At 39.5% G+C, this 16,465-nt stretch overlaps 2 protein-coding genes and 1 long non-coding RNA gene across 4 annotated transcripts in view; 2 read left to right on the top strand and 1 right to left on the bottom strand.

The window, feature by feature from the left end:
* LOC115588026 (uncharacterized protein C21orf62 homolog) overlaps nucleotides 1-16,465 on the bottom strand; it is an 84,676-nt gene that overhangs the window by 49,220 nt on the left and 18,991 nt on the right. The window lies entirely within an intron of this gene.
* The window catches only part of LOC115588020 (butyrophilin-like protein 2), a 50,669-nt gene that overhangs the window by 24,542 nt on the left and 9,662 nt on the right, over nucleotides 1-16,465 (top strand). The gene's annotated exons all lie outside the window — the stretch shown is intronic.
* Nucleotides 700-2,211, top strand: LOC115588028 (uncharacterized). Its single transcript, XR_003985263.1, has 3 exons — nucleotides 700-914; nucleotides 1,870-1,965; nucleotides 2,059-2,211. It is a non-coding gene; the product is annotated as an uncharacterized LOC115588028 (long non-coding RNA).

The following is a 16,465-nucleotide window of genomic DNA, read 5'->3' as shown; positions in this document are numbered from 1 at the left end:
CTAAAACCTGGCTTTTAACAAAAAGAAAACAAAAAGAAAAAAAAAAAAAAAATCGGGGGTGGATCCATAGTACGGATGTTTTAAAAAGTTGCGAGGACAGTTCCGTAACCGTACCTCATCCGTCAGCTCTGATGGAGTGGGTAGATGACATGAAACAATTTCCAAACGTTAGCTACATAGTAAATTATCTTGTGTTTTCTGAAGGTGTTGACGGCGAAGAATTGCGAAATTACAAAAGCACAGAAGCTTATAGCTACCTTCACAGTAACAAAATTGGGAAAGTGCTGTTGAAGAAACATAGCGACTTTATATTTATGAAGCCAGCAGTGCAGCCCAGCCAGAGCGTCAATTAGAGATGCACCGATCCAGTTTTTTCCGATCCAATCCTGATACCGATACCTGGACTGAGCGTATCGGCCGATACCCGATACCGATCCGATACCGTTGTTGAATTAATAATAAACTGTATACCTTCCACCATGTGAAAGGGACTAAAGGCACCAGACTTTCTTACTAAGACAAAATAATCAAACAGTTACCGAACATTGTAAACATGTGTAACATTAATAATAATAATAATAATAATAATAATAATACATTTAATTTATAAAGCGCCTGTCAGGGTACACAAGGACACACGTAACAAAGTGGAACAAACAAAACAAAGAATGAATGTAGCGCCTGTCAGTCACGGAGGGAAAACTAGCACCGAAGTCAGCAGCACCGTCCGTAAACAAACTAGCGTCCGGAGGCTCCGTGCACACAGCGGGGGCGACCATCCAGCATCGCTGCGAGCCGGGAGACCGCAGCAGCAGAGGAGGAGACAAAGCAGCCCGGCGGTGAATAACCCTGAGGTTGTGGTGGAGGGAGGACCAACAGAGCAACGACGGACAGCCCACATGACATAGTATTGAGTACGTCGGTTTGAAAGTTAGCGTTGCTAGGCTAACAGCTGATCGGTGAGAATAACAACTGATGGCGGGGCTACTAGCTAATCAGCGGTGAAATGTGACGTGAGTAAGTGCAACGTCCTGCAAACAGGAATACAAAATAAAACATAGCAGCTGAACCTGAGAATAAACTAATGAAGAGTTGCGCTCTTCCAGCATGCGACACACTAACGCTGAAGAATGACGTAGGATGTGCTGCGACGGAGGAAAAAAAAAAAAAAACTGGATCGGCCCGTGGATCTGTTTCATTTTACCGATCTCCGATCCGGCCGTTTTGTCAATATTGGAGCCGATATCCGATCTTAACATCGGATCGGTGCACCCCTAGCGTCAATCAGGCCAAACATGCAGCATGGATGATGCTGAGGGAAAGAGGAGTCGTGGAGACAGGCGGCTGCTCGTGCAATGTCGGGTTAGGGAAGTCGTGTAGTCATGCAGCAGCTATTCCGTGGAAGGTATTCATAAACCCAAAATCTCCGTTCTATTGTTTAAACATTGGAACAAATAAATATATTCAAGGACATTAAGTTATTGTGCTTTTATTGCCGAAAGGTATATGCTTACGTTCATGCTTTATAGTATGTCAATAATAAGTGGAGAAATTGTGAAGATGCTATTGATGTCATGGTTGCAGGTGCAGAATGCTGCATTCAGTGGAAAGACAGGGCTTGCATGCACAGATGAACAGCGCAGGTGGAATTCAGGGACTTCAATGAACCTTGAGCTTAAACAACTCAGTCAGATTGACTTCAGGCACCACAAGGCAGAACAGCAATACGTGAACTGTAGGGCTGTAGTGACTGAACCACTCCCAAATACAACACATCATCTGATCTGATGTCACTTTTTGTAAATCTTTGCCTCCCTGTGTTAATGTGATCTTGTGTTGACCTTTTCTCTTGCTTCTCTCTGTGTTCAGAACAGTTCTGGAAACAACGGGCCTGCAGGGGAAGGTCGAGTCCAGCAGGCCAGAAACAAGTGGGACCATTTAAAGAACAGAAAGAAGTAGCTGCAGGTTTGAATGATGATGTGGAAACTAAATTATATTTGTTTTACTTATGCAAGTTAATAAAGACTTTACTGACGTGATTGATTTCCACCACCTTAGGATTGCAGATATCCAGGGACAGCAGAGGGTCAGCGGGAGGCCCGGCGCTGCTACTGGACCTGGTTTGTCCTCATGGATGAGGTGTTAGGACAGAGACCTTCCTCTGTCCTAACACCTCATCCATGAGGACACACCAGGACCAGTGACCAGGAGGAGGATGAAGACGATGAGGAGGAGGAGAGGCAGCCAGGGCCGAGGAGGAAGAGGAAGAGGATGAAGGAGGACATGAGGCTGCAGGGAGGATGGAGAGACTCTTCTCTGCTCCAGAGGACAATCCTTACATTATATCTGTTGTTATTTAGTTAATCTATGAGTTATTTAAAATTATTTGTTCATAATTGTTCATTTTATATAATTCATGAAATAAAATATTGTTCTATTGTTACACGTTGTCTATTCCATTCAGTATTAACAGCTTAAGTATCATTTATAACAACAAACAGCATCAAGTGCTACTTTTCAGGGACAACAGGAATGTTTTCTTTTATTATAAAGGTCTTTACATTTAGAACTATTTGCAAAATTACAGCATAAATAACTATTTACAGATTATTATAATTCACTATTAACAAAAAATGTGGGTTGGTACTCAGGTTGTTTGGGGGTCCAATCCCCTCTGTCCTCTGTCTGCAGTTGTGACTCGATCGACGATATTATTTCATAATATAATAAATAATAATAATAATTCTAATAATAATAATAATAATAATAATAGTAATAGATTATTACAACAAACACAACTATCTACCAAACAAATAGGAATAATGCTTTTTGAGTGAGTCTGTGGAGACTTTTTTTTTTTTCCTCATCAGATGCTCAAGTTATTGTTTTTATCTTTTATGTTGGACTAAAGAGTCATAAAATATAAATGTCATAGCCTCCATCTTCTAAGGCTTCAATGTGATCAGAATTAGGATGGTGAAATTGAATTGGCGCATTTACAGTAATGTTATTAATGTGCACTGTCCCTGTTTTCAAATAAACTAAAAAAAAAAAAAAACTAAAAAAAAAAAAAAATTAAGTAAAAAATAAATAAATTAATTCCTTAAATGTTCAAATAATAAATTAGCTAATCGACTGAATGAATGAATTCATGGGAACTGTGTTCATAGGTCGGTGATTTTATTTTGAATTCTGTTCTTTTACTGCATTACCGTATTAACTGCTACAACTGACACAAGAATGCTATTGTAGAAATAAGACAAATATTACTGATATTACATTCACCAGCGAATTTTACACAAGTGGCACAGACTGTATTATTCACATGTCATTCACCCTAACAAAAGTAAGATACCTCTTCTGTCTCATACACACCCCACAAAGCAACGCTATAGGATACGTGGTCTGCTACTTGTGTCTACAATTTGTTGCAGGTACCGCCGCCGCCGTCATTACTGGTACCGGTACCGTTCCGGTGGGGCCGTTGCTTGTGGCAACGGCCCCACCGCTGCCAGTAGCCGTCATCATTGCCGGTAGGCTCGTGCCGAACAAAGCTCCAGACAGTTGTGACGGCCCTCCTGCTGTGGGCGTGTGTGTGTTTTCTTTAAGTTTGTCTGTCATGTTATAATCAATACCCCTGTGAGCACCTGATCAGTCCCCCCCAGAGTATTTAAGACCTGGCTGCCTTTGAGATGCCCTGTTTTTTTTCATCTTTTTGAGCTGTTTCTGTTTAAGAGCACCATGTATTTGTTTAGTTGGCCTCGGCCTGTTTATGTTTGGTCCAGAATTTAAGATTCAATTTTTGTGTCAGGGGAGAAGTTACAAGTGGTTTCCAGTTTTAAATATCTTGGTGTCATCATAAACTCAACTCTCAGCTTTAAACAAAATTTCACCTAAATAATTTTGTATTTATTCGCAAATATCTCACACCTGAAGCTGCTGAAATGTATTTTCATGCTATGGTTTTCTCACATATAACATACTGCTTAACCACTTGGTCTCTTACCACTGATACAACAATAAAGTCTGCACAATCTGTATACAATTGTCATTGTTTTGTATTACTCTTCTGCTTTGTATAAGTCCTATTTTGCGTGATGGTGCCATATTCCCTCCTGTCTTTTGTATCATGGTAACTGTCTGCACTGATTGTCTAGTATTGTGGGGGCTTTTTCTTTTCTTTTCTAAATAATATTTAAAATGTCTAAATAAATACAAAAATGAGTATTGTTTGGTTAATAAATTGTTTCATTTTTGCAGTTTACACCTTGTGTCTCTCTTGTTTTGTTTATGGCTCAAGAGCCGGGCCAACACAGTCCTTCCAGAAAAATGATTTGGGGCATCTCTCTCTCTGTCCTGATATGAATTATGTTGGTACTCTGATTTATATATTTTTACATTTTTTCTGATTTTATTTTATTTATATTATTTATATATATATGATATCTGTCTAGATAGATATATATATAGTTTACTCTATGATTTCTATTGTGTTTATATTTATAGTGTTTGCAAAATACCTATCATACATCACATATCATATATCTGAATATTCTATTACTGTTAATTCCACTATGAATGTTAGGGGAGGCCGTGGCTCAGTGGGTAGAACGGCTCGTCTAGTGATCGGAAGTTCACCAGTTGGAATCCTGGCTCCGTCATCAGTGTATGAATGTGTGTGTGAATGGGCAGTCCATTTACCATTAAAATTCGCCGAACCGTCTTATCTGTATCATAGCTGCATGTATGACGTAACACAGATACACGTCAGCGCCCCGCCCAAGCTCTGCTCTTGGTCCAGATCAGAGAGCAGGAGGACCAGAGGTTGCGGGATTGGATGAGGAGTGGGACCAATCAGAGACAGCCAAGTGAACGGAGCGCGAGTTTTGGATTCGTAGCAGTAGAAAAGTAGTAATAGCTAGTAAACACATTAGTTTTGGAGATAGAAGATTTCTGGAATTGATTTTGGGTAGATCGGATTGAGTATTGCAGGGAGCTGTTTATAGGGATATTGCCCGACGGCCTGTATAGGTCCGGGAACGGTATTCCTTTACAGATCTGTGCAGACTCAGGCGATTGATCCGAGGATCGGGTGATAAGACACTGGAAAAGTACTTCAATCATAATTAAAAGAGGAGTGCTGAAAATCAGAGTCGGCCTATGCCCACGGGAGCGGAGTGGGATGGGGGTGGGGGGGATTGGAGTACAGTGAGCAAGGAAAGACCCAAAAGGAAAGATAGAGGATACTATTCTCCAGATAGTGACATGGATAACCCTCAGACCAAAGCAATGAGACCAGATAATAAAAGAGACGACGGGTACAAAGTTCTAATCAAAGTGAAGGGAGGTGCAGGGTTTTCGGCTGTGAGTCCCCTTAAATTGACAAATGAATTTAAAAAAGAGATAGGGGATGTAATGCATGCCTCTATTCTGCAAAATGGGATGATTTCTATCATATGCAAGACGGCAAAGCAACAAGAGAAGGTGCTCAAGATAAAAAATGTGATGGGTAAGGGAGTAGAGGTGTTCAAGCCACGATCCAGTTCAGAGGTTAAAGGAGTTGTGTACAATGTGTCATTGGAAGTGTCTGAGCAAGAGATATTAACTTGTTTAAAGGGGGGCAATGTTACAGCTGCAAAGCGCATGGGAAGGGGGGAGAATGGAAGAGGAACCTCGCCTGTCCTTCTTACCTTTAAAGATGATGTGGTTCCTAAGAGAATCATGTTGGGATATATGAGTTACCCAGTGAGAGAGTATGAAAGACCTCCTCTGAGATGCTTTAAGTGCCAGAGATATGGCCATGTGGCAGCTGTGTGTAGCTGTGTGTAGCTGTGTGTAGAGGAAAGCAGCGATGCAGATGTTGCAGCAAGGAACATGATGGAAAAGAGTGTAATGTGAAATGTTGTAACTGTGGGGGTGATCATCCAGCTTCTTTCAGGGGATGTCAAAACTATGTCAAAGCAGAAAATGTGGAAAGGATAAAGAAGGAAAACAAAATATCGTATGCTGAGGCAGTCTGAAGGGTGGAGGATAATAGAGTGGTCAGTCAAAGTCAAAGCACAGCTGTTGCAGGAGAGCAAGGAAATGGACATATAGCTGTAAATGATGATTCCGTTTTGATGCGCAAGAAAGGGCTAATGGCATTCATGGTGGAAACAATGTGGAGGGTTAAAATGGTGGCAAACAAAAAATCAGATGTGGCACGAGAAATTGCTTCGGCTGCAGAAAGACTCCTAGGTTTCAAGGGAATAAATCCAAAGGAAATTTGGGAGTTAACCTACACTCAGAACAGTGCAGATCAAAGCTCAAATGGAAGTCAACATCTAGGCATAGATGATAATGACAAAGAAGAAATGGGAAGTACATATGGGGAATATGAGGGTGATTAGTGTTCTCTGCATTATGTTTTACATAATGCAATGGAATGCTAGGAGTCTTATTGCAAATGGGCAAGAACTTAAACACATGTTAGATGGGCTTGAACATAAACCAGAAATAATTTGCATTGAGGAAACTTGGTTGAAACCACGACTTGATTTTAAAATACCGGGTTATAAATGTGAAAGAAAAGACAGAGAGAATATAGTGGGAGGGGGATGTGCAACTTTCATTAGAAACGGAATTCAGTATAGAAGAATAGAAATTAATACAGTGTTAGAATGTGTCATCACAGAAGTATGGACTGACAGAGGGAAAATCACCATTGTCAACTTGTATAACCCCTGCATTAACTTAGAGGATAGTTATTTTCAAGAAATTGTGGATAAGATAAGTGTACCAGTGGTGTGGGTTTGGAATTTTAATGCTCACAATGAGCTGTGGGGAAGCAAGAAGAGGAATAGAAATGGGAAAATTGTAGAAGATTTTATTGATAAAAACCAGTTAGTTGTGTTAAATGATGGTCGTCATACATGGTTCAGAACAAGTCGGGCAGTCTCTTCCTCCATAGATATCACAATTGCATCAGCGGAGTTGGCATCAGTTAGTAGGTGGGAGACGATGGATCAGTATACAGTGGGAAGTGATCATCTCCCAATCATTTGTAAATTTGGCAGATGTTTAATTGAAGAACCAGTCAACCTGGCCTTGAGGCTTAATTATAAAAGAGCTAATTGGATAAAGTTCGAGGATGATGTGAATATGGGATTATCAATGATAGATAGTGAGAAAGGGGTAGATCAGTGGAATAGTTCTTTATCCAAGGTATTGAGGACAGCAGCAGCCCAGAATATTCCTAAGAAAAAAATTCCTGTAAAAGGATCAATGGTTCCATGGTGGACCGAAGAATGTAACTCTGTAGTCCGAGCTAGAAACAGGGCCTATAAAAGGTTAAGAAAACATTTGATAGAGAGCTATGCTATTGAATATAAGAGACTTAGAGCTAAGGCTAGACGTGTCATCAAGAAGGCAAAGAAACAAAGCTGGAGAAATTTTTGTGGTAAATTAGGACCAGATACACCCATAAACAAGATATGGAGTTTTGTACATAGAATGACAGGGGCTTTTCAGCAAGCAACAATCCCTGTCCTTCACTTTGATGGAGCTGAAGCTGTAAATAACAAAGAAAAAGTAAACATGTTAGTAAAGCAATTTCAGAAAGTACATAGCTCTGGCAATGTAAGTGATGAAAATAGGAGGAGACGATGTGAAGTATTAAGAGAGCAACTGGACAAACTGCAAATTAACAGTGATAATTCTGATAATATCAATCTGTTTTTCTCACTAGAAGAGATACAAAAAGTTACAAATCAGGGAAAAGACACCTCTCCAGGTAGGGATGGACTGGGATATCAATTATTTAAACATTCAGGAGAACTGATGAGAGAGGAAATGCTGGCACTTATTAACAAGGTATGGGAGAGTGGATGCCTTCCTAAAGAATGGAAACATGCGGTTATTATTCCAATTGTGAAACCTGGTAAACAATCAGATAACCCAGGATCATATAGACCAATTGCCTTGACCTCGGTCTTATGCAAAATTATGGAATGTATGATAACGGATTGACTTGTGGATAAGCTGGAGAAAAGCAATTTTTTTGTTACGCATCAGAGTGGATTTAGGAAGGGACGATCAACAATGGATGCTGTTTTAAGTCTAGACATGGACATAAAGAAAGCTATTGCAAACAAGGAAGCAGTAGTAGCAGTCTTTCTGGATATAGAAAAAGCATATGACATGCTTTGGAGGGAAGGGTTATTAATAGCACTTTATGACGCGGGAATCAGAGGGAGAATGTTTAATTGGATCAAGAACTTTTTATGTAACCGGACAATTCAAGTGAAGATAGGAAATGAACTTTCAGATGAGCTTGAGGTGGAAAATGGAACCCCTCAAGGAAGCGTGATAAGTCCAGTTCTCTTTAATATCCTAGTTAATGGAATGTTTAGCAAAGTGGGGAAAGGATTTGGATTTTCATTATTTGTAGATGACGGGGCTATTTGGAAGCGAGGGAGGAACCTCCCATACCTGGTTAAGCAAATTCAAAGAGCTTTGGAGAAAATAACTGAGTGGGCTAATGATTGGGGTTTTAAAATTTTAACAGATAAAAACTAAATATATGGTGTTTGGAAATAAGAAAAGTATACCGTCACAGCAAATCCAACTAAACAATAATAATCTTGAAAAAGTCAAGTATTTTAAATTCCTAGGAATGTGGTTGTACGAGAGGATGACAGGGAAAAAACATATTGAAATGGTTTCGATGAAGTGTGGGAAAATAATTAATGTCCTTAGGTGTGTGGCTGGATCTGACTGGGGGGCTGATAGAGAAACAATGATGGGGATTTACAGAGCAATGATAAGGTCAGCTATTGATTATGGATGTATGATATATGGATCAGCAGCTCCTTCAGTGATCAGTAAACTTGATAGAGTCCAAGCAAAAGCCCTAAGAGTGTGCTGTGGAGCATTCAGTACAACTCCGATACCAGCGTTATTAATTGAAATGGGAGAGATGCCGTTAGAAATTAGAAGACATAAACTTGGTTTGAGATATTTAATGAAGCTTAAAGGACAAAATGAAATGATACCAACAAAAAACCTTCTGAATGAGCACTGGGAGTTTATGTGAATATCAAAAAAGACTAAAACTAATTTTGCGGAAAAATTTAAATTGGTGGTACGGGAAATTGGAATGGTGGATATTAGTGTCTGTCCTCCAGTATGTCGACCAGTTGTACCGGCATGGATAATTCCAGCTCCCATGGTTGACCTAAAGTTGTTGAATAAAAGAAAAACAAGGATGTCAGAAGATGTAGTAAAGGAGGTTAAAATCTGGCAGCAACTAAAATGGGGAGACCACCTACAAATTTACACAGATGGATCAAAGGATCATGAAAGTGGAAGAGTGGCAGTTGGTATTAGCATACCTGAAATCGGTTATAAAAAAGGATATAGAATTTCAGATCATATGTCAGTCTTCACAGCAGAAATGGTGGCAGTTCTGTGGGCATTAAGATGGGTTGAGGACAATAAACAGGGGAATTCAATCATATGCAGTGATTCAGCAGCAACCTTAACTACAATAAAAGAAACTAAATCCAAGTCCAGACCTGATGTAGTGGTAGAAATTTTACAGTCTCTGTTCAGAATACACAAAGCAGGATATGAGGTGGGATTTCTTTGGGTTCCAGCACATATGGGTGTGAAGGGGAACGAGGAGGCGGATGAGATGGCAAAGAAGGCGGTAAAGGAGGAGAGAGTACAAATTCACTTACAATATGGAGCATCAGAGTACACAGAAAGAATAAACTGATTTTTAAAAGTGGCAAAAATCTTGGGAGAAGGAAAGGAAGGGAAGGGCGTACTTTATGTGCAGTAGAGTGTAAGTAAAAGCAAGTGCACCATTAGATGTAATAGAAAAGACTCTGTAGTACTCTCAAGACTGAGGCTGGGACACTGTGGGCTGAGGAGTGGGCTGGCTCTGATTGATAAGCATCCTGATGGCAAATGTGAATGTGGAGATAGTGAGACAGTAAAACATGTGCTACTGCAGTGCAAAATATACTCCAATCAAAGAAGGACTCTCTTCAGGAAACTTGGAACAGATGGGGAAACTGTTTTTAATATGCACACGCTTTTAAATCTGGATTCTTGGCATAAGACAAAGAAGTTGATGGACTATCTACACAAAATAGGAGTGTACAGAAGGATTTGATGTAGGTCTCGATAACAAACAGTAGGGGCAGCAATACACCATAGCTGTGTCTAGTCTGCCTAACTAAAGAAGAAGATGAAGAAGAAGAAGAAGAAGAAGCTCTGCTCTTTTACGGAAGTCACCTCGCCTCGTGTGTTTACTTAAGTCGCCCGACCTGATCGGTAAGATCCCTGCATTAACAGTTCACTTTCATTTTCAACATTTCAGTTCACCGATTCATAACTTGTCTGATTCTGTGTTTGAATACATCAGAAACAAACATTAACGTTTAGTTCCTCATACAACAGATCTGTACGGAAGCGTTTTGCTGCCACACCAGATAGGCTAAAGTGAAACTTATCATGTTATAACATGAAAGATAATGGTCACGGACGGAGGGATTTTGTCCCCAGATGATCACCCCCAATTTCCACTGGATACGTCTCCGCTGCGTTGCGTCTCCGCCACGCCAGCGGAGCAAATACGTTTCATTTTAGTCAATGTGTCAATCTCCACCAGGTCCGCTGCGCTGCGTATCTGCTCTGTCCCAGCAGATACGCAGGACTCCTATATCTGGCGGATGCCGGAGTGCGACGCAGCAATTCAGCTGAATTTAGCACCGAGCAGACAGGAAGTCAAGCGCTAAAATAACAAACAGCATCCGGTTACCTTTCAAAATAAAACACTCGGTGTTGACACCAGTACATAAATCTCAAAAAAAGAGACAAACACAAGCTTTTCTGCTAATCCCTCGGTGGGGAACACTTCGTGTTATTGATTTTAATAACACATACCTATAACTGCGGTCGTGAGTGATCATGTGATTATCGCGGGAACTCCTCTGCCTCGTGAGCCAGCTGTCTACCGTACTGCGCCGCAGCGGACTCAAACCGCAACCGGTGGAGATTGCCGGACGGTGGACGGCGGAGCAAAACCGGATCGGAGCTGCAACGCAGCGGACACGTATCCAGTGGAAATTAGGGGTCACAAATGTACACAGTAAAAGTACTTCATAAGTTCAGCAATATTAAGTTTGGACTACTTATAGAAAGGAGCCCGGCATGTCCCGCCGGGAGGAGACCCCGAGGAAGACCCAGGACACTCACCCAGCGTGTCCTGGGAACGCCTTGGGATCCTCCCGGAAGAGCTGGAGGAAGTGTCCGGGGAGAGGGAAGTCTGGGTGTCCCTGCTCAGGCAGCTGCCCTCGCGACCGGTGTTTCGGATTAACACGCGTCTATGTTAACTGGCGACCGTGAGCCGAATGCGTCTGTGGTCGCCGTAGCTACAACAGATGTTGAAAACGGGAAGAGAAGACGTAGCTGTCCTCTGATCTGCCTCTTTGTCCAGCTTTTCTCTGGTCAAAACATACCTGATACGTGTTTGGGCTCCTGTTTTATTAAACGTGTCTGACCCTCTGTCGCTGTATCAAAGTTGCCGGTTGTTACGGAGGACGTTGTAAACAGGAAAGGGGAGAGTCGCTCTTAATGTGAATGTGTATCTCTAATAAACCTTTATTAAAAACACGTACTCGTGTCTTCTCCCTGTCTGAGTAAACATGCATCACACAGAGGAACTATGTAACCCTTGTAAACAAAAAATAAATAAATAAAAGAAATACGGGACTTGAACTCACATTCACTGAGGGAAAAAAACACCAGCGCGGTAATCAGTCCACTATGCCAATCAGATCACGCAGGTGATGCGCTGTATCACCTATTTCTCTCCTCACAGCAGACACACAGCCACCTCTGGGTCGCAGGAGGAGGCCAGATCAACTTGTGACCGCAGTGTCTGTTCACCGTGTCTGTATGGTGATGATTTATAACACAAATAAGCATAACTTTTATGAAATGCTCATACTCATCTTTGATGTCTATTTGAGTAAACATTCTTTACACAGAAGAACAATGGAACCCTTTTAAACAAAACAGAGAAAAAATAAAATAAAACATGGGACTCGAACTCAGACTCAATGAGGGAAAAAGCAATTTAACACGTGATAACCAATCCACTACACCAGACTAACCACATTTTAAATGACAGCATAGCCTCAGAACATAAGTACAGACACCTTTTGGACGCAGAGGGTGGCCAGGTCAACTTGTGACCACGGTGTCTATGCACCAAAAATATAATCAATTTATGTTAGTGTCTGTAAGATTATATTATAGGCCACTTTAAATGTGTAGGAATGGCAGTCTTACTGCCCAAAAGATGCAACAACTGCACAATACCAAAATGTATGAAAACTGTCCTCTTCTTTATCTGCTCAAAATATAAGATAGACCCAGTTATTTTTCATTATTCAAGCATTTGATTTCATTTTACTTCGGTATAGAAGGTTTTTTACCAAGAAACACCATATTCTTTTGGAAAATCTTATTTGTGTTATAAATCATCACCGTACAGACACGGCATAGCGCTCGTTCACGTCAATGACCTTTTATTTTGGTACTTCCGGTGACAGGCATAGTGAATTTGCATATTAGCTAAATATTTAGTTTCACCCGTGACATTTAGATTTAACATTTAGATTTATATTTATATTTAACATTTATATTTATATTCAACATTTAATATTTAGATGTATATTTACTATTTATATTTAAATTTAACATTTATATTTATATTTAACATTTACATTTAGATTTAACATTTAGATTTAACATTTAGATTTAACATTTAGATTTAGATTTAACATTTAGATTCATATTTAACATTTAGATTTAACATTTAGATTCATATTTAACATTTAGATTTAACATTTAGATTTATATTCAACATTTAATATTTAGATGTATATTTACTATTTATATTTAAATTTAACATTTAGATTTATTATTTAGATTTAGATTAACATTTAACATTTAGATTTAATATTTAACATTTAGATTAAATGTTTATTCAGATTAAACATTGAAATTATATTTTCACAAGAGAAGTAAATATCACACATAAAAAAATTCTTATATTTTTATATATGTTTTTTTGCTAAATGTGGCAAAAAGTTGCTGTTTATTTTAGCATGCGCAACTTTACAATCAGCGCCCCATACATTTAAACATTAAAATACAAAAAACTTGCAATACATTTTTTTCTTAGCTTAACATAAGTTATCAACTGAGAAAGTTTCATGGTGAAATTGATTATTGTTTAATTTTTTTTCACCTATTCGGCCATAGTGTCTTGCCTTAAGTCAGTCACATTCCTAGTAACCTTCACTGCACTTAATGATGTTGACCTCTTAGAGTGCTATCAATGACATAAATGAGTTCCTCATCCCCAGAAGCTTGGAAATACATATTTGATTTACATTTCTATCACATTTAGATCCTAAGATACACACATTTGCAATTTTGTGCATGAAAATGTCATATTACAGAGGTCAATGACCTCTATCTGACAGCAGAGGTCAAACTGAGAATGCCTCCACATCTTAAATCAAAGCTTAGGTCATCAAGAACAAACCCTGAAAGTTTCATACTTCTTTCACAAAGAGCAAGATTATTGAGCTTAACAGCTCCACTAAAAAGAGACGCAATAGTTACTTTCCCTGGTAACTTTTATAGTGGAGTAATTCAGTTACTAACTCAGTTACTTTTTTGGAGAAGTAACTAGTAACTATAACTGATAAGTCTTTAAAAGTAACGTGCCCAACACTGGTTATAACATGATAAGTTTCACGTTATTTCTTGATTACAGGGCATATTTCAGTCGCAGTTAAAAAGCTTTTTGCTGAAGTGTTTGTGGAGGAGAGGAGGACTGGAGTGACTTTTTGGGGGAACTAATGTCGCCTCCTTTATTGTAAACTGTTTAAATTGACATGACTGTTACTGACATCCAGTAAACCCTCAGTCTGATCAAGGCTTTTGTAATATTATCCATTATGTACCTCATGATGTTTTTCTATATTTTTGCATTTCACATGTTTTAAAAAAAACACAGTCTCACCCGCTCACCCTGCTGTGACTCTCTGATCATGACAACACAGCTACTGTATCACATTCTTTATCTTTGTTTTTCAGTCCAGTCATGTCCTCCACCATCCTGCTGATCGTCCTTCTGTCTGGTGAGGAAACTGTTTTTGTTAATAATTAAATCCTTGACTGCACGATACAGGTAGAAGTGGTTTATCAAGTTAGAAGTATGTAGCAATGAATACATGAACTTTACTCAAGAGAGAATACATTATTCAGACTTTTAGTGCTAAATGGCTTCATATAAGAATATAACTGAGGTAAATGTGGTGAATTTAATGTGATCCACACACCAGGAGCAGGATTAAGAATGTCAACAGTGTTTATTTAGAGGAAGAAACAAATGAGTGTCAGGCTTGAACAAAGAAGAGGACTCAGGTGCAGAGTAGAAACGGTATAGACAAGCTTTTATTCTGGTTTCAGTTGTTTCCTCTTCAGACAAAGTGATAACACAACAAGCTATGAAAAACTGATCTCGTCTGCACAGACGGGGAAACATACAGCGAGAACAATACAACAGAAAGCGCTCCCGAAGGATGAAAAAACAACAAGCGATAATCTACACTATCCTGAAAATCTAATATCGATAAAACGTTACTCAAAGAAAATTCACTCTTAAGAGGAAAAAGGCAAAAGGCCGAAAACTTAAACTACACTGCACAGAGCTATGAAAATTACAAAACAAAGCGCTCCAAGGGGAGGAAACAAATAAGACTATGAAATCAAGACTAGCAGGCAAGAATAAACAAGCTGACCAAAACTTTACAAAATGAAAATTACTCTTCTAAAGAGGTAAGCAAATGAAAACAGAAATCAAGCATGGCAATACTAAGCGATACTTGGCTGTGGAAATCAAGGCTTGGGCAATCGACGAGACGAACGATATACTCTGGCAACGAAGACAGGGGAAGACAAAGACTATATACACATGAGGAGGGAAGACACAGGTGGAAACAATCAGGGATCAGGGGAGACGCCAGACCGGTGACACAGGAGGAAGGGCAAGTGACCTGAAATGAGAGGAGGATTACTTTTCAAAATAAAACATGAATTTCACAAGACAAAAACCAAAGACAGGACACCCCTCACCACGGTGTGACAATGAGTCTGTGAACCACGGGGCTGGTTTGTTAAGACAATCCTGTTGTCTTGACGGAGGGAGTTTTTGTGTAACATCCAGGTAACAGCCAGGTGAGCGAACGTTGCATTGTTCAGTTCCACAAAGTGACGCGTGAGGATCAATACAGAGATATTGATACATATGATCCCAGACATCTCTGTTCCTAAGGTATAGTAACAGATCGATATCTAAGACCACTAAGTTGGTGAGTGAAGACACTCAGTTGACAGGAGTGTAGTAGTAGTTTATGCAAATTACAGGTGTATGAATAGGTAAGGCGCCTCGGGCAGAACCACGGGTGCAGATCTGATGTCAGGATTGGGGGAACACAAAAGTGTTTTTGTTTTTGCCTGTAACTGATCATGTTTTTATGATGCCAGTTATGCTGGTAAACAGTTCTAAAAAAAACACAGTTCTAAGAGAATCTAAAATGTGAAGAATATGAAGTCTGAAAATACATTTGCTCATTTTTTAATAATTTAGGGTATTTCAATTCATGTTTTTCAGAAATTGATCTCCACCCATGGGCAGAACATTAATGATGACAGGTAGAGAGTGATGCGCGTCTCCTCAGGCCTCAGTTTGCATGTTATCTGATTGTTGCATGTTATCTGATTGTAAAACAATTTAACATATTTAATCCTGATTATTTTTCCATAGCTGATTCACGATCAACTGCAAAATAATCGCACCATTTTTAAAATCTGCTCTAAATGAACCTTAAAGTATTATTGTTCAAGTTTTAATGCTCTTATCAACATGAGAGTGCACAAGTCTGCTCTGTTCAAACGTATGCTTGTTATTATTATTATTATTATTGTTATTATTGAAGCAATCCAGAACAAACAACGACCTCAGAGGTCCTACAAGCTCAACAAATCTGCTGAGAGTGAAACACCAGCTGAACACACTGACCTGAACTGTCATGACTGTAGATCTGTTTGTTGTGTTCTTGTCTGGTTTTGTCTTGTGTTTTCTTGTATTTGATTTCCATGTCTCTGTATCTTGTCTTGTGTCTTGTTTTTCCCATGCCCTCATGTGTCCTTTAAGTTCTCCTGTGTTTTTTCCTATGTTCCCTCTGGCTCCCTCTGTCCATTGCCCTGGTCCCTTCATGTGCTCCTCCCCTTCGTTATCTCACCTGTTGGTCCACCTCACCTGTTCCTCGTCTTGTCATCAGTGTTTGTGTATTTAGTCTCTGTGTTCCCTTCACTCCTTGTCTGGTCATTGTTC

Source organism: Sparus aurata, chromosome 9, assembly GCF_900880675.1.
Source record: "Sparus aurata chromosome 9, fSpaAur1.1, whole genome shotgun sequence".
NCBI lineage: Eukaryota > Metazoa > Chordata > Actinopteri > Spariformes > Sparidae > Sparus > Sparus aurata.
The sequence above is the reverse complement of the archived record's forward strand: the minus strand, read 5'-3'. Positions and strand labels throughout refer to the sequence as shown.